Raw genomic sequence first — 22516 nt, 5'->3', positions numbered from 1 at the left:
CTTGAGTATAGAAAAGTAGGCTGTCTTTGAATTTGTAGTCTCGCTCAACCCTCCCATGTTCCCAAGCAGATTGAGAATACAAAGAGTGTGCAAAACTGTCAACAAGGCAAAGGCTGGCTACTTTGAAGATTCTCAAATATAAAATACATGTTGATTTTTGATTACTACATGATTCGATAGGTGTTATTTCATAGTTATGATGTCTTCTCTATTACTCTACAATGTAGAACATTTTAAAAAATAAAGAAAAATGAGTAGGTGTGTCCAAATGTTTGACTGGTACTATATATGTTTGACATATTTGTCACGTTCTGACCTTAGTTCCTTTGTTTTGTCTTTGTTTTAGTATGGTCAGGGCGTGAGTTGGGTGGGCAGTCTGTTTGTTTTTCTATGTTGGGTTTTGAGTTCGGCCTGGTATGGTTCTCAATCAGAGGCAGCTGTCAATTGTTGTCCCTGATTGAGAATCATATTTAGGTAGCCTGGGTTTCAGTTTTGGGTTGTGGGTGTTTGTTTCCATGAGTGTTTGGGCCACACGGTACTGTTTCGATTTTTGTTTTGTTCATATCGTTTATTGTTTTGTATTTCAGTGTTCAGTTCGTTTTAAATAAATCATCATGAACAATTACCACGCTGCGCTTTGGTCCGATCCTTCTTCCACCGACGACAATCCTTACAGAAACACCCACCACAAAAGGACCAAGCAGCGTGGTAACGGGCAGCAGCAGCAGCGATGTCAGGACTCCTGGACATGGGAGGACGTTTTGGACGGCAAGGGTTGCTACACATGGGAGGAGATCCTGGCTGGAAGGAGATCCCATGGGAACAGGTGGAGGCAGCTGGGGTATGAGGAGGCAGCACGGCGGCGAGGCTGGAAGCCCAAGAGGCAGCCCCAAACATGTAATGGAGGAGGCACATGGGAAGTGTGGCGAAGGCAGGTAGGAGACCTGCGCCAACTTCCCGTGCTTACCGGAGAGAGAGAGGGACCGGGCAGGCACCGTGTTATGCCGTGAGGCGCACGGTGTCCCCGGTGCATGTGCATAACCCGGTGCGGTACATCCCAGCGCCTCATATCAGCCGGGCTAGTGTGGGCATCGAGCCAGTTGCCATGAAACCAGCTCAGAGCATCTGGTCTCCAGTGCGTCTCCTCGGGCCGGTGTACATGGCACCAGCCTTACACATGGTGTCCCCGGTTCGCCAGCACAGCCCAGTGCGGGCTATTCCACCTCGCCGCACTGGCCTGGCTACGGGGAGCATTCAACCAGGTAAGGTTGGGCAGGCTCGGTGCTCAAGAGCTCCAGTGCGCCTTCACGGTCCGGTCTGTCCAGTGCCACCTCCAAGTACCAGCCCTCCGGTGGCAGCCCCCCGCACCAGGCTGTCTCTCTGTCTTCTCCCTACAGGTGCTCCCGCCTGTCCAGCGCTGCCAGAGCCTTCCTCCTCTCCAGTGCTGCCATAGTCTCCCGTCTGTCCTGAGCTGCCAGAGTCTCCCATCTGTCTTGAGCTGCCAGAGTCTCCCGTCTGTCTTGAGCTGCCAGAGTCTCCCGTCTGTCCTGAGCTGCCAGAGTCTCCCGTCTGTCCTGAGCTGCCAGAGTCTCCCGTCTGTCCTGAGCTGCCAGAGCCGCCAGTTTGTCCTGAGCCGTCAGTCAGCCAGGAGCTGCCAGAGCCGTCAGTCAGCCAGGACCTGCCAGAGCCGTCAGTCAGCCAGGAGCTGCCAGAGCTGCCTGTCACACCGGCGATGCCAGAATCGCCCTTCACTCCGGAGCTGCCCGAGTCTCCCGCCTGTCCGGCGCTGCCCGAGTCTCCCGCCTGTCCGGCGCTGCCGAGTCTCCCGCCTGTCCGGCGCTGCCGGAATCTCCCGTCCATTCGGGACCCGCGGCGAGGGTCCCCAGTCCGAGGTCGGCGGCGAGAGTTTCCGCTCATAAGAAGCCACGGGGGCGGTTGAGGAGGTGGACAAAAACTATGGTGAAGTGGGGTCCACGTCCCGCGCCAGAGCTGCCACCGCGGACAGACGCCCACCTAGACCCTCCCCTATAGGTTCAGGTTTTGCGGCCGGAGTCCGCACCTTTGGGGGGGTTACTGTCACGTTCTGACCTTACTTCCTTTGTTTTGTCTTTGTTTTAGTATGGTCAGGGCGTGAGTTAGGTGGGCAGTCTATGTTTATTTTTCTATGTTGGGTTTTGAGTTCGGCCTCGTATGGTTCTCAATCAGAGGCAGCTGTCAATTGCTGTCCCTGATTGAGAATCATACTTAGGTAGCCTGGGTTTCAGTTTTGGGTTGTGGGTGTTTGTTTCAGTGTGAGTGTTTGGGCCACACGGTACTGTTTTGGTTTTCGTTTTGGTCACAATGTTTATTGTTTTGTATTTCAGTGTTCAGTTAGTTTTGAATAAATCATCATGAACACTTATCACGCTGCGCTTTGGTCCGATCCTTCTTCCACCGACGACAACCCTTACAATATTTTTGCTTTTGGGAATATAATAGGAGGTTATGCAGAAAAATATGTTAGTAGGACAAGGACAATGTTTGTGCACATGGAAGTCAGTCATGTATGTTTAATTTAGGGTAATGAGGCAATACAAATGTGATGTGACTAAAATGAAAGGGCATTTAGTTGACTAAAATGGCCCGCTGTTTTCGTCATGTTTATGTTAACTAGACTAAATCATTATGCAAATTTCAAAAATGTGACTAAGACAATTATATTTTAGTCAATATGAATACGACTAGGCAATCTAATCTAGTGCTAAAATTAACACTGTTTTTGGGTATGTCTATTTAGGTGTAAATCTACATTTTGCCATTACATTTATGAGTTAACTGAAGGTGAGATAATAACGTTGACAGAAAGTGTTTCTCAAATCATTGTGTGAATATTTTATTCATCCTCTTGAAAGCTCTTAGTTTCTGCAGCCCTGAGTACATTGTCTTGTTCAAGCCTTATGACGCATCACCCTATCCAAATGGAACACTTTGAAATGCACGACAGAAGTGGCCCAGAATGGAACGGCTGAGTGAGATGTTGCCTTCCTGTCTGATCTCTTTCAAGTATACTCCCACAGTGACCATGTGAAATGGTATACAGTATTTGTAATAAAGTATTTTTTTATTAGAAAGCCATTTCATGCTGGCCCTGTGTGTTATTATCATCCTTAATTAAGCACCTGTTTTTTCCATCAACCCACACTGTGTGGTAAGCTTAGAGGACAATAGCATGTATGTCATCAGTCTCAGTGTGGGCTCAGTAGTGTTGCAGTGGCGATGGCCTGAACTCCTCTAAGAGGAACATAGTGTGTTTTTGTTGAGTGTGAAACGGCCCTGTGTTTAATCACTGGAACCGTCACCTTTAACAAGTAGAAATCAATTACTCCCTTTACCCTGAACCTTATACTCCCTTCACAGGCATCCTTTCCCCCTTCTCTGCCCCTCCTTCCTCCTCTCACCCCCTTCTCTCTCCCCCCTCACAGAGGAGGAAATAGTGCCTGTTAGCCATATTCACATCTACCATCCACTGAACTGAAAGACCTCAGTGGAGATAAAGTCCTTGTAATTAGCTATTGATCTTGTTGTTTTTATAATTTTATATAATTGCATTTCTTTTGTCTGTCTGTTGTGTTCCTTCCTCCATTTGGGGGAGTAGTATTGTAGATGAAAATCGGTAAGATGTGGCTGTAGAATAGAACCTTGCAGAATCGAACATGATAGGCACCCCCGCTTACCCAGGTGCCCTGGTGTTTTGTACAAAGAAATGGGAGGATACCATAAGGCGTGTCTAGACAGTGTGGGTTAATGTTCAAATAGTTGTGGAATGTACACTACAGGTCAAAAGTTTTAGAACACCTACTCATTCAAGGGTTTTGTGAAGACATCAAAACTATGAAATAACACATATTGAATCATGTAGTAACCAAAAAAGTGTTAAGCAAATCAAAATATTTTATATTTGAGATTCTTCAAATAGCCACCCTTTGCCTTGATGACAGCTTTTGCACGCTCTTGGCATTCCTTCACTCTTTGGTCTTTGGACCGCTTCATCCCAAACCATCTCAATTTGTTTGAGGTTGGGTGGTTGTGGAGGCCAAGTCATCTGATACAGCACTCCATCACTATCCTACTATCCTTCTTGTTCTGTTGAAAAATAAATTATAGTCCCACTAAGCCCAAACCAGATGGGATGGCGTATCGCTGCAGAATGCTGTGGTAGCCATGCTGGTTATGTGTGACTTAAATTCTAAATCAATCACAGACAGTGTCACCAGCAATGCACCCCCACACCAATCCACCTCCTCCTTGCTTTATTGTTGGAAATACACATGCAGAGATCATCCACTCGTCCACACCGCGTCTCACAAAGACACAGCGGTTGGAACCAAAAATCTCCTATTTGGACTCCAGACCAAAGGACAAATTTCCACCGGTCTAATGTCCATTGCTCGTGCTTCTTGGTCCAAGCAAGTCTCTTCTTCTTGTTGGTGTCCTTTAGTAGTGGTTTCTTTGCAGCAACTCGACCATGAAGGCTTGATTCACACAGTCTCCTCTGAACAGTTGATGTTGTGATGTGTCTGTTACTTGAACTCTGTGAAGCATTTATTTGGGCTACAATTTCTGAGGTCGGTCAAATTTGTGATTTTTGGTTCCAACCGCCGTGTCTTTGTGATGCAGAGTAGGTGAACGGATGAACTCCGCATGTGGTTCCCACCGTAAAGAATGGAGGAGGTGTGATGGTTTGGGGGTGCTTTGCTGGTGACACTGTCTGTGATTTATTTAGAATTTAAGGCACACTTAACCAGCATGGCTACAGTACCACAGCATTCTGCAGCGATACGCCATCGGATTTGGGCTTAGTGGGACTATCATTTGTTTTTCAACAGGACAATGACCCAAATCACACCTCCAGGCTGTGAAAGGGCTACTTGACCAAGAAGGAGAGTGATGGAGTGCTGTATCAGATGACCTGGCCTCCACAGTCACCCGACCTCAACCCAATTGAGATGTTTTGGGATGAGTTGGACCGCAGAGTGAAGGAAAAGAAGCCAACACAAGCTCAGCATATGTGGGATCTCCTTCACGACTGTTGGAAAAGCATTCCAGGTGAAACTGGTTGAGAGAATGCCAAGAGTCTGCAAAGCTGTCATCAAGGCAAAGGGTGGCTACTTTGAGGAATCTAAAATAGAAAATATTTTTTGGTTTGTTTAATTAACCCTTTTTTGGTTACTACATGATACCATATGTGTTTTTTCATAGATTTTATGAAAAACAGGAGAAACAGGAGGCAAGGAGCTGTAAGACATATCACGTTTCAGGTGTAAGCCAGATGCAGACAGTGTCGAAGAAACAAAAGTGTATTTCTAATACAGGGGCAGGCAAACGACAGGTCAAAGACAGGCAGGGGTCAATAATCTGGAGAGGGTGCAAAGGGTCCAGAACTGTAGGCAGTCTCAGGGTCAGGGCAGGCAGGGGTCAATAATCCAGTGAGGTGGGGCAAGGTACAGAGACAGCTGAAACAGATCAGGGTGTGACAGTTTTGATGTCTTCACTATTATTCTATAATGTAGAAAATAGTACAAATAAAGAAAAACTCTTGAATGAGTAGGTGTATCCAAACTTTTGACTGTACATGTACTGCATATCACGAATCACCCATAAGTAAAGAAAATCTTGAGATATGAGTTTTAGGCCACATCGCCCAGCTCTACAGTAGATTGTATTGTATGTGCGAGCCACGTTCTCATTAAACAAGATATAGCCTACTGTAGATATGCCGTTAATACTGCGTTACAGGACTGAACATTTTAAACACGTTTGGAGGAGCACGTCTATGGTAACCGGACAAGATGGGTTCTTTGGATATCGGGATGGATTCAAACTGAATGACGTATGCACTGAGGTTAGGCCTATGTGAATTGTGAATAATGCAAAAGCATGATAGCAAAAGCATCATGAGTAGACCATTTAATTAAGAAAACTTTCATGAATTGAGTACTTGGTGAATGCATGGCCAGGGTAAGAAAGACACCAGACGGATTGCTGTTTAACCAGCTTTCGTTATAGTAGGGTAAGGGTCCCCTAAAAAAGACCTGCTTTTTATCAAAGGAAACTGAAAACAAGCAATTGTTACAGGAAAATAACTAAACATTTTCTAAATATGTGTCACCCAGATTATCTCATCTCTAGTTCCATAATGGCATACAGTATAGTCTATATGGAGGGGGTTTTACACACATCCAAAATAATAACAGGAGCTGGCTAAAAGAATGTAATAGCTTACATAGATACAAAGGGGATGTCCGCACACTGTTTTGCTGCTGCCAAGCTTGATCTTTTAATAAAGCTTTGGTAATTAAGATTTATTTCAAAGCGGTCTCACGTTTCAAACCCTTTATGATAGTGTTGAATACTTGGCGAATGCATTGGTTAGGACACAAAAAACAGCTTTCAATGAGAGGAAGGGAGGTTATGCTTGGTTTTTAATCAAATGAAACAAAATGGGGATTTTTTTTTTCCAAATATGAGGGTAACACTTTATTTGACTAGTCCATATATAAATACTCTACAGACTATCAGTAACATTTCAACTAATTATCTACTAACCCTAATCCTAGCTCTAACCCTAACCTTAACCCTTACCCTTATTCTAAACCTTAACCACAACCTTAGCAAGCAGTTGCTTATCAACAGATATTTTGTTGATAGCATGACCATCTGTAGAGCATCTACAGATGGAAAATCCGGACTACCCAAATAAATTGTGACCAATACAAGATTTACGGCACAAAAACCACGTCTCTCTTGTTCTATGTTCATAATGTCACTGAACGCTTCCGTTGTCAAAATCCATAAATGCCATAAACAACCAAATGAACGCAACAAATATCTGTGTGTTACTGCTAAAAATATCCCTGTCATCAGTGCATACTGAAATTAGCACTTTGGCACACATTTTTAAGGACACTCCTCATATACTGCCACCCCTCGCACCTCAGCACAAGCGAGCTCATATAAGACAAGTAAATTACCGATCCCGACGCTAGGGTTTGAAAATATAAGAGTGCCGGCTTTAACATGACAAAATTGCAAATGAGTGCGTGTTTGACAATTGCGTTGGCTTAACGGGCAGCCTAAAATAGAGCCCTAATTGTCTAAACATCTTTATTCCTCCACAGACATACACTACATGGCCAAAATGATAAGTGGATTTGGCTATTTCACCCACACCCGTTGCTGACATGTGTATCAAAGCGAGCATGCTGCCATGCAATCTCCATAGACAAACATTGGCAATAGAATGGCCCATACTGACGAGCTCAGTGACTTTCAACGTGGCACTGTCATAGGATACTACCTTTCCAACAAGTCAGTTTGTCAAATTTCTGCCCTGCTCGAGCTGCCCCGGTCAACTGTAAATGTTGTTGTTGTGAAGTGGCAGGAACAACGGTTCAGCTGCGAAATGGTAGGCCACACAAGCTCACAGAACGGGACCGCCAAGTGCTAAAACGTGTAGCGCGGGTTCCAAACTGCCTCTGGAAGCAACATCAGCACAATAACTGTTTGTCGGGTGCTTCACGAAATGGTAAACTTAATACTACAGCATAAAATGACATTCTGTGCTTCCAACTTTGTGGCAACAGTTTGGGGAAGGCCCTTTTCTGTTCCAGCATGACATTGTGAAGGGAATTCTTAATGCTACAGCATAAAATTACATTCTGTACTTCCAACTTTGTGACAACAGTTTGGGGAAGGCCCTTTCCTGTTTCAACATGACATTGACCCCGTGCACAAAGCAAGGTTAATACAGAAATGATTTGTCGAGATCGGTGTGGAAGAACTCGAGCCCTGACCTCAACCCCATCGAACACTTTTGGGATCAATTGGAATGCCCTCTGCAAGCCAGGCCTAATCCAGCCATGTCCACCCATCACACAGAGGCCCTATGTGACATACGCTGTGCCTGCCTGCCATTCTGCAATACAGCGTTGGAGCATTCCTGTCTGCTGCTGTGGCTCTGGGTGCTAACAAGGTTTTGTCAACATTGTGTGTTCCCTGTGTCAGACTATATGTCTGTTTACTGACTGTCGTGATTGAAGGGGTGTACTGCATAGGCCCAGTGTGAGAGTTAGAGAACCCCACTGACAGTGACTGATTTACAGATTAAAGGACCACTGGTAGTCTCTGGATGGGAACGTTCTCCATTCCCAAGCCTTGTTCCATGTTATGGTGACAAATTAATTAATTGTAAATGGAAAACAACAACAGTCATCATGCCCTCACTTGGCACCGCCACGTCAACAGACAGAGAGAGACACCCTCCCGGGGAGGGAGGGGAGTTGTTTGTTGTCTAATGTCTTACTGCATGCCTCTTCTGTCACTGCGCTGGCATCACTTTTCCTGTTTTTTCCAGTAAACCAGTTACAGGGAGGAGTCAGGGGATGGCGAGGGAAAGCAAAGGGCACGTCAGTCTTAATACGCTGATGGCTTTGAAATGAAAAACCTTGACCTGTCTCAACAGTTTACTGTCTGCTTTGATTGCTCTGTCTGGCCAGTACTGTTTCTGATACAACACACAACACTGGAACTGTCCGAGCGCAGAGAGGACACTCACAACACCTTCACATACACAGGCATGTATGCGCGTGCACACACACAACAAACTTATTGTGATATTTCGCTCTTTGAAAGCACATGAGGGCATGTTATCACATTGTTCATGGATTGTTTCTCTAATCTAACCTTGCATGATGGATAACCTTTATCATTGCATGACATTTTAATTGACATGCAAACTCACCAAAGAGACAAACTGCAGAATGAGCTATGAAAGTATTACAGTTCATATAGGCAAACCAGGATGTTCATTGTAGACACAAGCCTTTACCGTCGCAGACAGACAGTGTAGGTCATACTAATAGGCACACATGACTGGGAGGTGTGTAAAATGACACGATGCCTCACTCTTTCTTCCTTATGTAGCAGAGCATTGGTGTGGCAGAGCACTCTGACAGGCGTGCTTCCCCCTGTTAATGTGTTCCGCTGTCTGCCTTCCACAAAGGCTGAGATGAGGCTCCACAGTGGAACATATGCAGTACAGGGAGAGATATGAGGGGTGACTCTGAGGAGCTGTGCGCTGAGGCAGGGTGCATATATGTTTGTTACCCCAGTGAGCGTGCTGTCCAATCAGCCACTCTCCCACTGCCCACACCACAGTCCTGTTGAGACCAGACACAGAATCTGTATTCATTTGGCCATGCAGCTGCCACAGGAGAGAGGCTATGACATGTGGAAAGAAAAGGGCAAGTAGGGAAGGGAGTGCAGAAACAGAAAGAGAAGAAGACTGGGAAGAGAGGAAGTCAGAGAGTGAGGGAGAACATATGATAAAAGAGATGGATAGGGGAGATTTTAAGGAGGAAAGTGTACACCATGGACATCTGATTGAAAACTGGCCTTCGTTCAGGTATTGTAATCCCCCTTACCCCATCCTCCTCCATTCTCAACCCATGGCCTCTCGCCCCCATGCTGATAATAAAGGTAAATTAATAATGGCCAGCATTCAATAACAGTGCATGGATACCCCCTCCACCCTCCACTCCTCTCTCCTGTCCCCCAGCTAGGTCTTTTAATAATGAATGGGCCCCCTGAACCCCTCCCCTGCCCCTTCCTCGTTCTGGCTCTATCTGTGCTCTATACTGTAGCCTGGGGAAGCCAGGTCATTAGCATGCAGGAGTTGTTGAACACCTGCCACTGGCAACGCCCACCGCCGCCTTGCCGCAGCACACAATCAGGGAAATGTTTTTCTTGTGCAATGGATGGTGGATGATGGATGATGGATGATGGATGATGGATGATGGATGATGGATGGTGGATGATGGATGATGAATGGTGGATGATGGATGATGATGATGGATGGTGGATGATGGATGATGGATGGTGGATGATGGATGGTGGATGGTGGATGATGGATGGTGGATGATGGATGGTGGATGGTGGATGGTGGATGATGGATGATGGATGAGTGTGGCTGTCACTCCTCTTTTTGATTTACAGCCCTCTCCTCCAGCTCGGGATAGCATTGCATGAGGGGATAGGAGAGGAGGGAGGGATGAGGTCTGTTGGACCGGGCGCGGTGCTGTGACATGAGGCATGGCCAACGGGTGTCGCTACTCCACAGAGACACTGTCCTCTTACAGTGACGTGATTTTCAGACACAGCCTGCATGGCTGGAGAAAAGAAAGGAAAGAGAAAATGAAGAAGGCTGTTGGGATTCAACACAATAATCACTGGTAAAGGTTGTTATAATATTGGCAGACATACGATTTATATTTTCTTATGGTTTTAACAGCTTAGTCTGGCTAAACATGTTGAATGTAAACAGCAGTGTTTCAAAGTACCCAGGGTAACTCTCTGAGGGGGTGTAAAACCCGGCCGCCCCCTCTGGTGAGGGCCAAGCAGGCTGGTCTGCTGGGCTGGGGTCAGAGAACTTCATGAGCAGAGTGGAATGGATGAATCCCCTCAAGTAGAATGCAATGAAATGTGCTGCTGGCTCAATTCCTGTGTGATTATAGATGTTTGACTCAGCCTGGTCACATGATTTGTACTATTTAGCAGGTAGCATTAGTCACCATGGTCAAAACTGTTCCTGTTTTAATCCCACTCCCTCTTTCATGACTGACGCATTTATCAACGATTGTGGACGATGTTGTCGACTTGATTGTGTTCTTTGTTGGGCTGTAAGAGGAATTGGTAAGGGATGGAGAATGGGAATGCAGATTTTGTCTAGATTATTCCTTTGCCGGGTGGAGACAAATCTTGTTGTATGTTTGTGCGTGTATTATGGTCATGTGTTTATTATTACACAGTAGGCATACATATACTATCCTTTATATTTGAAACACATGCAGATACTGTCTGTCTTAAATTTAAATTTATTTGTGTCTTTTGGGTTGTCAGACTCAGGTTTTGTTAGGATGCTAGGAACATGAGATATGAGCTCGTAACTTGAACTTTCACATAAATAGTGCATTATTGTAAATGCGAGATTTACAGAAAAAGTCTAAGTTTATCTTAATTTTACAGTATGGCTTTTTTGAGCACGATGCTGTGTGTGACTCTAGCCGCCCTGGCCCTGCTCCAGCTAAGACCCCTCCTCTGAGTCATGGTTTGGGTCTCAGCTCACTGTCTCCAATGCCGCTGGACAACTCAAACACCCCCACTTTCAATGCATTGACTTAGCAAGGTTCTCCCATTGGAAAAGCTGTTCTCACCCATTCTAGTCTTGGTTGCTAAGCACTTCATGGCACAATGTTTTTCATAGTAGAATAGTGCCCTAGCCTCGATGGCATGTTAACCTTGGTTTGTGATGCAGTGCATCTTTCATGAATAGAGTCCCTGTGCTACAATGCTGTGTGGTCCCTAAGAAAGGCTCTCACACAAGAAGTCTTCTGCTGTGAGGTTAAACAGCCTATTAATGGAGGAATGTGACTCTGTGAGAACCACAGATACACTCTATCAATTCATTCTTCTACATTTATAGACAATACAATACACAATATACTTTTTTTGAAATTAGATTCTGATTCAAATGGTGTTGTTGGCCTTGACAGTTTACCATACAATGATGCCTTTCTTACCTATTGAACTTGGAGTTGGCACGTGTGTTATAATGAACAGCAATAAGTGAAGCTTTGTCGAAATTGAAAACCTGCACAGTCACACAGTAAATATTCTCTCACACTCAAACACACTCATGCAAGACCACTTTCATTCATACACACTCTCACACACACAGACAAACACCAACCAAAACAAATGAACCTTGAAGATCAGTTGGCTGGTGGCTGATGGCTGGTGGCTGGTGGCTGCTGCTTGGTGGCTCGTGGCTGGTGCGTGGGGGTGTTGGGTCAGGTGTGTTGGACAATAGGAGGTGATTGATTTATTTCTGTAGAGGATGGCCTCTGTCTGTTGCCTTTGGCCCTTCACCTGTCCCCCCAGGCTGGGCTGCTGCTGCACTGTCTTTCTATTCCCCTCGCCTCTCTCCAAGCACTTTTATTCAGCTATACAAAATACACATTGTCTGTTGTGACTGGGCCATAAATATCCCACAGCCTACTTTACTTAGGGCCGTAAAATTGACTACCTTTATGCCTGGGGCATTTTGTCACAGTTTGTCACAACTTGTGGAAGGGGAACAATAGACAGAGGATGTCACAATGTCCTACAGTTAATGCTATATAACTACCAGAGGACAGATCATTGTTGGCTGTAATATCCCCGTGTTCTTTTGTTGCAATGCTGTTGATTAAAATGAATGGTCATTATCTCATTGTCCCTGCGTTTTGGATGAGTATGTGTGGGGGCTTCTTGCCAAGGTTTTGATGAGAGAAGACATGTTAATGAGGTTTAGCAGGGTATTTTGGAAAGTTCATGTGGAGTGTTTAAGTTGTTCCCCCCTGTCACTGTGCTCCATCTCCTTCTTGTGTCACATGTACACTGTGATGAACAGCTTGGCTCCATGGCGACGGGCGCCAAATCGCCACTGTTAATGGATTCATGAGGCAGTAGAGAGACGCAGTGGAGCGCTCAGGTCCAATACCAAACCTCAGAGTCATGACTTACCATAGTCACCTCATTTACTGTGAGACCGGGCCTGACAATGCCTTGCCCTCTCTCTTTTTGACTGTGTTTACTCCAAGTCACCTGAGCCGCATCATTCTTTTTCACTTTGATTTAACCTTTACGACTCTTCTCTACTCTAACCTCTACCTGACAGTTAGGTTTCCATCAGCAGTGCTGTGAGGGAGTCAGTGCTGATACTATATGTATGTATTAACAATGTGTTTATTTATATTTTTCTGTGTGCTCTGTGTTATTTTAGGTTTATAATTAACTGAGGTGAGGGATAGAAAGTGTCTGAAAAAAGATTTCTACATGCTCATTTACATGGATTGAAGATGCATTCAAGCTTAACACAATCTCTGTTTGACAGTTACTGTCAGAAAAACCAAACACAGACATGTGAATCAACACTTCTTACTTCCGGCGCCAACAGAGATGGCCGCCTCGCTTCGCGTTCCTAGGAAACTATGCAGTTTTTTGTTTTTTTACGTGTTATTCCTTACATTAGTACCCCAGGTCATCTTAGGTTTCATTACATACAGTCGAGAAGAACTACTGAATATAAGAGCAGTGTCAACTCACCATCAGTACGACCAAGAATATGACTTTCGCGAAGCGGATCCTGTGTTCTGCCTTTCACCCAGGACAACGGAATGGATCCCAGCCGGCGATCCAAAAAAACGACTTCGTAAAAGAGGGAAACGTAGCGGTCTTCTGGTCAGACTCCAGAGACGGGCTCATCGTGCACCACTCCCCAGTATACTTCTCGCCAATGTCCAGTCTCTTGACAACAAGGTTGATGAAATCCGAGCAAGGGTAGCATTCCAGAGGGACATCAGAGACTGTAACGTTCTTTGCTTCACGGAAACATGGCTCACTGGAGAGACGCTATCGGAGTCGGTGCAGCCAGCTGGTTTCTCCACGCATCGCGCCGACAGAAACAAACATCCTTCTGGTAAGAAGAGGGGCGGGGGCATATGCCTTATGGCTAACGAGACGTGGTGTTGGTCACAAGAGCATACAGGAACTCAAGTCCTTCTGTTCACCTGATTTAGAATTCCTCACAATCAAATGTCGACCGCATTATCTACCAAGGGAATTGTCTTCGATTATACCACAGCCGTATATATTCCCCCCCAAGCAGACACATCGATGGCTCTGAACGAACTTTATTTGACTCTTTGCAAACTGGAATCCATACATCCTGAGGGTGCATTCATTGTAGCTGGGGATTTTAACAAGGCTAATCTGAAAACAAGACTCCCTAAATTGTATCAGCATATCGATTGCGCAACCAGGGCTGGCAAAACCTTGGATCACTGCTATTCTAACTTCCGCGACGCATATAAGGCCCTGCCCCGCCCTCCTTTCGGAAAAGCTGACCACGACTCCATTTTGTTGATCCCTGCCTACAGACAGAAACTAAAACAAGAAGCTCCCACGCTGAGGTTTGTTCAACGCTGGTCCGACCAATCTGATTCCACACTCCAAGACTGCTTCCATCACGTGGACTGGGATATGTTTCGTATTGCGTCAGACAACAACATTGACGAATACGCTGATTCGGTGTGCGAGTTCATTAGAACGTGCGTTGAAGATGTCGTTCCCATAGCAACGATTAAAACATTCCCAAACCAGAAACCGTGGATTGATGGCAGCATTCGCGTGAAACTGAAAGCGCGAACCACTGCTTTTAATCAGGGCAAGGCGACCGGAAATATGACCGAATACAAACAGTGTAGCTATTCCCTCCGCAAGGCAGTCAAACAAGCTAAGCGTCAGTATAGAGACAAAGTAGAATCTCAATTCAACAGCTCAGACACAAGAGGTATGTGGCAGGGTCTACAGTCAATCACGGATTACAAAATGAAAACCAGCCCCGTCACGGACCAGGATGTCTTGCTCCCAGGCAGACTAAATCACTTTTTTGCCCGCTTTGAGGACAATACAGTGCCACTGACACGGCCTGCAACCAAAACATGCGGCCTCTCCTTCACTGCAGCCGAGGTGAGTAAAACATTTAAACGTGTTAACCCTCGCAAGGCTGCAGGCCCAGACGGCATCCCCAGCCGCGCCCTCAGAGCATGCGCAGACCAGCTGGCTGGTGTGTTTACGGACATATTCAATCAATCCCTATCCCAGTCTGCTGTTCCCACATGCTTCAAGAGTGCCACCATTGTTCCTGTTCCCAAGAAAGCTAAGGTAACTGAGCTAAACGACCCCGTAGCACTCACTTCCGTCATCATGAAGTGCTTTGAGAGACTAGTCAAGGACCATATCACCTCCACCCTACCTGACACCCTAGACCCACTCCAATGTGCTTACCGCCCAAATAGGTCCACAGACGATGCAATCTCAACCACACTGCACACTGCCCTAACCCATCTGGACAAGAGGAATACCTATGTGAGAATGCTGTTCATCGACTACAGCCTGGCATTTAACACCATAGTACCCTCCAAGCTCGTCATCAAGCTCGAGACCTTGGGTCTCGACCCCGCCCTGTGCAACTGGGTACTGGACTTCCTGACGGGCCGCCCCCAGGTGGTGAGGGTAGGCAACAACATCTCCACCCCGCTGATCCTAAACACTGGGGCCCCACAAGGGTGCGTTCTGAGCCCTCTCCTGTACTCCCTGTTCACCCACGACTGCGTGGCCACGCACACCTCCAACTCAATCATCAGGTTTGCGGACGACATAACAGTGGTAGGCTTGATTACCAACAACGACGAGACGGCCTACAGGGAGGAGGTGAGGGGCCCTCGGAGTGTGGTGTCAGGAAAATAACCTCACACTCAACGTCAACAAAACTAAGGAGATGATTGTGGACTTCAGGAAACAGCAGAGGGAACACCCCCCTATCCACATCGATGGAACAGTAGTGGAGAGGGTAGCAAGTTTTAAGTTCCTCGGCATACACATCACAGACAAACTGAATTGGTCCACCCACACAGACAGCATCGTGAAGAAGGCGCAGCAGCGCCTCTTCAACCTCAGGAGGCTGAAGAAATTCGGCTTGTCACCAAAAGCACTCACAAACTTCTACAGATGCACAATCGAGAGCGTCCTGTCGGGCTGTATCACCGCCTGGTACGGCAATTGCTCCGCCCACAACCGCAAGGCTCTCCAGAGGGTAGTGAGGTCTGCACAACGCACCACCGGGGGCAAACTACCTGCCCTCCAGGACACCTGCACCACCCGATGTTACAGGAAGGCCATAAAGATCATCAAGGACAACAACCACCCGAGCCACTGCCTGTTCACCCCGCTATCATCCAGAAGGCGAGGTCAGTACAGGTGCATCAAAGCTGGGACCGAGAGACTAAAAAACAGCTTCTATCTCAAGGCCATCAGACTGTTAAACAGCCACCACTAACATTGAGTGGCTGCTGCCAACACACTGACTCAACTCCAGCCACTTTAATAATGGGAATTGATGGGAAATGATGTAAAATATGTCACTAGCCACTTTAAACAATGCTACCTAATATAATGTTTACATACCCTACATTATTCATCTCATAGGTATACATATATACTGCACTCTATATCATCTACTGCATCTTTATGTAATACATGTATCACTAGCCACTTTAACTATGCCACTTTGTTTACATACTCATCTCATATGTATATACTGTACTCGATACCATCTACTGCATCTTGCCTATGCCGCTCTGTACCATCTCTCATTCATATATCTTTATGTACATATTCTTTATCCCCTTACACTTGTGTGTATAAGACAGTAGTTTTGGAATTGTTAGTTAGATTACTTGTTGGTTATTACTGCATTGTCGGAACTAGAAGGACAAGCATTTCGCTACACTCACATTAACATCTGCTAACCATGTGTATGTGACAAATAAAATTTGATTTGATTTGATTTATACTACATACAAATCTGCTTTCAGGAGTCAAACTAAAAAAACATAGCTAGAAGCAAAGGATGTTATTTTAAGATTTAGGACAGAAAATAGAAACCGATTTAAAGTTGCGGTTCACTGGTGTGTTGTGCGAATGCAATGTGGTGGTTGGGTGCTTGTTGTGAATCCATCTTTCTCTCTCTCTTCTCTCTGTGCCTGCTGGGGACATGCTGTGTGTGGTCTGGGGAAATGTCCCTGAGTTGACAGTCCCAGCGGTCCATCGTTTATCTGACACTTCCTGCCCTGGGCCCTACGGCCCTTCCCCCTACCCCGTCCCTCTCCTCCACCCCTCCATCTTTCTCCTCCTCCTCTCCCTCCTCCAGTCCATCTCTTGCCAGGAAACACTTGGCTCTCTGCCGGCCATCTCAGTATCTTGTTAAATTGGCTTTATTCTTCAGTTGAGTAAGAAGAAAGAGTTTAAAAATCATGTTTCCTTTTTGGCAATAACTAGGATTGGCCTTGAAGCTATACATGTTAGAAGAAAGTATTCATCTTTGAAATATGTTTTCGAAGTGCTTTATGTAATGCTCAGGGCTGATGAAGGAACCTTTTCCGTTGAAAAGGCATAGTATTGGGTTATTTGAAGTTTAGATCATCTGGAAGATGCTATTCACAGTGAAGTAAAAAGCAGTAGAGTTGAGTTGATGCCACCATTTCCATAAGATAGTTTTCCTAAAAGCAGTATAGAAGTAGCATCTCATATTCACTACAATCTACACATACCCATAGCATCTAAGGGGGAGACAGGATAGAGGGATGACAGAAAGAAAGAGAAAATGTATTGCCTTAGTATGAATTCATCATGAAGGCTCACAATTCATTCACCGTTCAGCCACTTAGTTAAATTGATACAAGCACGTTTATTGATGTGGGCCTCTAAAAGATCAAATCAAAATCAAATCAAATCAAATTTTATTTGTCACATACACATGGTTAGCAGATGTTAATGCGAGTGTAGCGAAATGCTTGTGCTTCTAGTTCCGACAATGCAGTAATAACGAACAAGTAATCTAACTAACAATTCCAAAAAAACTACTGTCTTATAACACAGTGTAAGGGGATAAAGAATATGTACATAAGGATATATGAATGAGTGATGGTACAGAGCAGCATAGGCAAGATACAGTAGATGATATCGAGTACAGTATATACATATGAGATAAGTATGTAAACCAAGTGGCATAGTTAAAGTGGCTAGTGATACATGTATTACATAAGGATGCAGTCGATGATATAGAGTACAGTATCAACGTATGCATATGAGATGAATAATGTAGGGTAAGTAACATTATATAAGGTAGCATTGTTTAAAGTGGCTAGTGATATATTTACATCATTTCCCATCAATTCCCATGATTAAAGTGGCTGGAGTAGAGTCAGTGTCATTGACAGTGTGTTGGCAGTAGCCACTCAATGTTAGTGGTGGCTGTTTAACAGTCTGATGGCCTTGAGATAGAAGCTGTTTTTCAGTCTCTCGGTCCCAGATTTGATGCACCTGTACTGACCTCGCCTTCTGGATGACAGCGGGGTGAACAGGCAGTGGCTCGGGTGGTTGATGTCCTTGATGATCTTTATGGCCTTCCTGTAGCATCGGGTGGTGTAGGTGTCCTGGAGGGCAGGTAGTTTGCCCCGGTGATGCGTTGTGCAGACCTCACTACCCTCTGGAGAGCCTTACGGTTGAGGGCGGTGCAGTTGCCATACCAGGCGGTGATACAGCCCGCCAGGATGCTCTCGATTGTGCATCTGTAGAAGTTTGTGAGTGCTTTTGGTGACAAGCCGAATTTCTTCAGCCTCCTGAGGTTGAAGAGGCGCTGCTGCGCCTTCCTCATGATGCTGTCTGTGTGAGTGGACCAATTCAGTTTGTCTGTGATGTGTATGCCGAGGAACTTAAAACTTGCTACCCTCTCCACTACTGTTCCATCGATGTGGATGGGGGGGTGTTCCCTCTGCTGTTTCCTGAAGTCCACAATCATCTCCTTAGTTTTGTTGACGTTGAGTGTGAGGTTATTTTCCTGACACCACACTCCGAGGGCCCTCACCTCCTCCCTGTAGGCCGTCTCGTCGTTGTTGGTAATCAAGCCTACCACTGTTGTGTCGAGAGAGCTAAATGAAGGGACTGACTAATGTACAGTATGTTCTTTTTTATCATTCAATGTATACAGTGGCAATTTTAGCATGTAAATCTTGGTGGGACAAACTCCCACAATTTTGGGGGGATGCATGACAGCAAAGCCACAACACAACACAAAACAATACATTAATTGCACTATAAAGGCAAACTGTTAGGGCCTACATAAAGCTGTCCCAACAGCAGAGTGCTACTACCAGTCCCAACACCTTACCACAGCTATACCTGAGGTAAGCCTTGTCTGACAGCCAAACAGTTCATTCAGCCTCATTTATTGCCTTTAAAAAAAACATAGCTGATATGGCTGACTTGCTTAAACATATGTGGTTTCTACTGACAATTGATATGTACAAACTATGGCATAAAGGGACGACGAGCAGATAAGAGTCAATCCGTAATTTCGATTAAGACATTAATGAGCGAGCTAGGACGGACGTAGTCAATATAACTATTTGTTCGGCACTTTTGAAGTGTTCAGCGACAGAATTCAGAAAGGAACGTTCTCTTAAATAGGCTATAGGCTACATTTGCACCACCAAGTCAGAACAGTCTGCAAAATGATGAGGGGTGAGGCACATGGACTACTAACAGCTTACTACACAACATGCACTTAGTATTACTTTCTTAGCTACAGTATGCATATCTCCCTGGCATATTACATCATTTATGCAGCAGCATACAATACATTTTTGGACTCACCTTGTTGTGCTGTTCTCACTTGAACAGGAAGGTGACACGGAGGTCCTTCAGGTCAAATTTTGTCATAAAAACAAGGTTGAATCATGATGACGTCAGTGATCTTCAGGTCGGACCACTAGAAAGAGGCCCGAGTTCCCGGCTTGAAATTCCGAGTTGGATGACCGTTCAAAGCGTATTTTCACAGTCGGTGCTCATTTTTTCATAGTTCCCAGTTGTCTGAGATTTCCCCGTTCCGAGTTTCCAGTTGTTTTGAGCATGGCAGGAGTCATGCTGGATTGACAGCATGGCCGATGTTGAATGTTTATCCTTTTAAGCTTGAACCCAGACTTGGGTCCACACACCCACTCCACTGAATAGCAGGTAAGTGATTGCTTTGCAATGCTTGCAGTTAGCCACTGATTCCTTCCAAACCACTCATTGTGGAATTTGCGATTTCCAACTTGTTGTGTAATGTTTATATTCCAATGGCCGATGAGCACTGATACATTTTATCGATAATTTCTCTTCATTATTTCTCTTCATATGACAAGAATCGAAATGGATTTTCCAGTAGATTGTCGACTTGATTGATGATGACGACTGCTAGCTTGCTAGCTAAGATTTTGAAAGTATGACGTTGAAAGGAATATAGAATTGAAGTCTTGACCTTGGTAAGAGTCCTCATAGCGTTTACCTGTATTCTTTTGATACTTCTGTCAGGAGTTATGGTATGACCTTTCCAATTAAGGGAAGAAAGAAAAAGGCATTTTAAATGACCTAATTAGCAGAAGTGGTCATCTAGCAGCCAACAGCTCATACAGTACTGCATATAGCAGGGCTCTCCAACCCTGTTCCTGGAGAGCTACCATCCTGTAGGTTTCCACTCCAACTGTAAATGTCACGTCTGTCCCCGCTCTTCCCTCCCCCTGGCGCTTGAGGGTGCCAGGCAGCCCTGCATCACGCACTCCTATCATCCATTACGCACACCTGCCTTCCCTCATCACGCGCATCAGCGATATTGGACTCATCTGGACTCACTCATCACCTATTATTACCTCCCCTATATTTGTCAGTTCCCTGCTCTGTTCCCCGCTTCTGCATTGATTATCTTTTTTTTGTGTTACCTGTTTGCTGACGCTGTTCCTGTCTCGTTCCATGTCCGTTATTTATTAAATGTTTTACTCCCCGTACCTGCAAAGTCTCTCCAGCGTCATTCATGTGACAGAATGCAGAAGCCATCACACGAAGCATCGGGAGTACTGGCATTCCGGTTGGTATGGTGGTGTCGGCTCTGGGTTGGCACCAATGAAACCGGGGTTGCCTAGCCAGCTCGTCGGGCTTCCACGTCCTAGCTGGCTCGAGAGGTTTCCTTGCCCCATTTGCCTCAGATGGCGCCCATCCCACGTCGGGCCTCAGCCTGTTTGCTGACGTTGTTCCTGTCTCGTTCCATGTCCGTTATTTATTGAATGTTTTACTCCACGTACCTGCTTCGCCTCTCCAGCGTCATTCCATGTGACAGTAATCTAGCACACCTTATTCTAATTATTAGCTGGTTGATTAAACTGAACCATGTTAGTTACAACTGGGGTTGCAGCGAAAACCTACGGCAGGGTATCTTTCCAGGAACAGGTTTGGAGTTAAAACCTACAGGAGGGTGGCTCTCCAGGAACAGGGTTTGAGTTAAAACCTACAGGAGGGTAGCTCTCCAGGAACAGGGTTGGAGGTAAAAACCTACAGGAGGGTGGCTCAGTTAACCCACTGTTCGTGGATGTCGGTTAAAACTTAGGGCTGAGATCCCACTAACGGGATCGATATGACAACAGCCAGTGAAAGTGCAGGGCGCCAAATTCAAAACAACAGAAATCCCACAATTAAAATTCCTCAAATATAGAAGTATTTCACACCATTCTAAAGATAAACTTGTTGTTAATCCCACCACAGTGTCCGGTTTCAAATAAGCTTTACGGCGAAAGCACTACAAACGATTATGTTAGGTCAGAGCCAAGTCACAGAAAAACACAGCCATTTTTCCAGCCAAAGAGAGGAGTCACAAAAATCAGAAATAGAGATACAATTAATCACTAACCTTTGATGATCTTCATCAGATGACACTCGTAGGACTTCATGTTACATAATACATATATGTTTTGTTCGATAAAGTTCATATTTACATAAAAAAATCTCAGTATACATTGGCGCGTTATGTTCAGTAGTTCCAAAACATCTGATGATTTTGCAGAGAGCCACATCAATTCACAGAAATACTCATAATTAACATTGATAAAAGATACAACTATTATACATGGCACTTTAGATAAACTTCTCCTTAATGCAACCGCTGTGTCAGGTTTTTTAAAAACTTTACGTAAAAAGCACACCATGCAATAATCTGAGTATGGCGCTCAGAGCCCAAACCAGCCATACAGATACCTGCCATGTTGTGTAGTCAACATTAGTCAGAAATAGCATTATATATATTGCCTTACGTTTGATAATCTTCATCAGAATGCACTCCCAGGAATCCCAGTTCCACAATAATTGTTTGTTTTGTTCGATAATGTCCATCATTTACGTCCAAATAGCTACTTTTGTTAGCGTGTTTTGTAAACAAATCCAAAGTCACGAAGCGCGTTCACTAGCAGCAGACGAAATGTCAAAAAGTTCCGTTACAGTCCATAGAATCATGTCAAACGATATATAGAATCAATCTTTAGGATGTTTTTAACATAAATCTAATTCTAATTCTAACATAATTCTTCTGAGGTTTTTGCCTGCCATATGAGTTCTGTTATACTCACAGACATCATTCAAACAGTTTTAGAAACTTCAGAGTGTTTTCTATCCAAATATACTAATAATATATATATATACTAATATACTAATATATTTGCAACTGGGACTGAGTAGCAGGCAGTTTACTCTGGGCACCTCTGGGCACCTTATTCATCCAAGCTACTCAATTCTGCCCCCAGCCATAAGAAGTTGGCAGCCCCCCGCACCTCTCTGATTCAGAGGAGGGTGGCTCTCCAGGAAAAAGGTTGGAGTTTAAACCTACTGGAGGGTAACTCTCCAGGAATAGGGTTGGAGACGCCTGATATATATCCACAGATCCTAAAGGTAAAAAGTATTTATGAAAGATTTCCATTATATATCTTGAAAATGGATCATGTATTAATCGTGTATG

General features: G+C 44.9%; 1 protein-coding gene across 4 annotated transcripts in view; it reads left to right on the top strand.

Annotated features, from left to right (window-relative positions):
• The window catches only part of LOC112252252 (neurotrophic tyrosine kinase, receptor, type 3a), a 293700-nt gene that overhangs the window by 219633 nt on the left and 51551 nt on the right, over positions 1 to 22516 (top strand). The gene's annotated exons all lie outside the window — the stretch shown is intronic.

Source organism: Oncorhynchus tshawytscha, linkage group LG06, assembly GCF_018296145.1.
Source record: "Oncorhynchus tshawytscha isolate Ot180627B linkage group LG06, Otsh_v2.0, whole genome shotgun sequence".
In the NCBI taxonomy this organism is placed as follows: Eukaryota; Metazoa; Chordata; class Actinopteri; order Salmoniformes; family Salmonidae; genus Oncorhynchus; species Oncorhynchus tshawytscha.
Note: the sequence above shows the minus strand (reverse complement) of the source record. Positions and strands in the feature narration are given on the sequence as shown.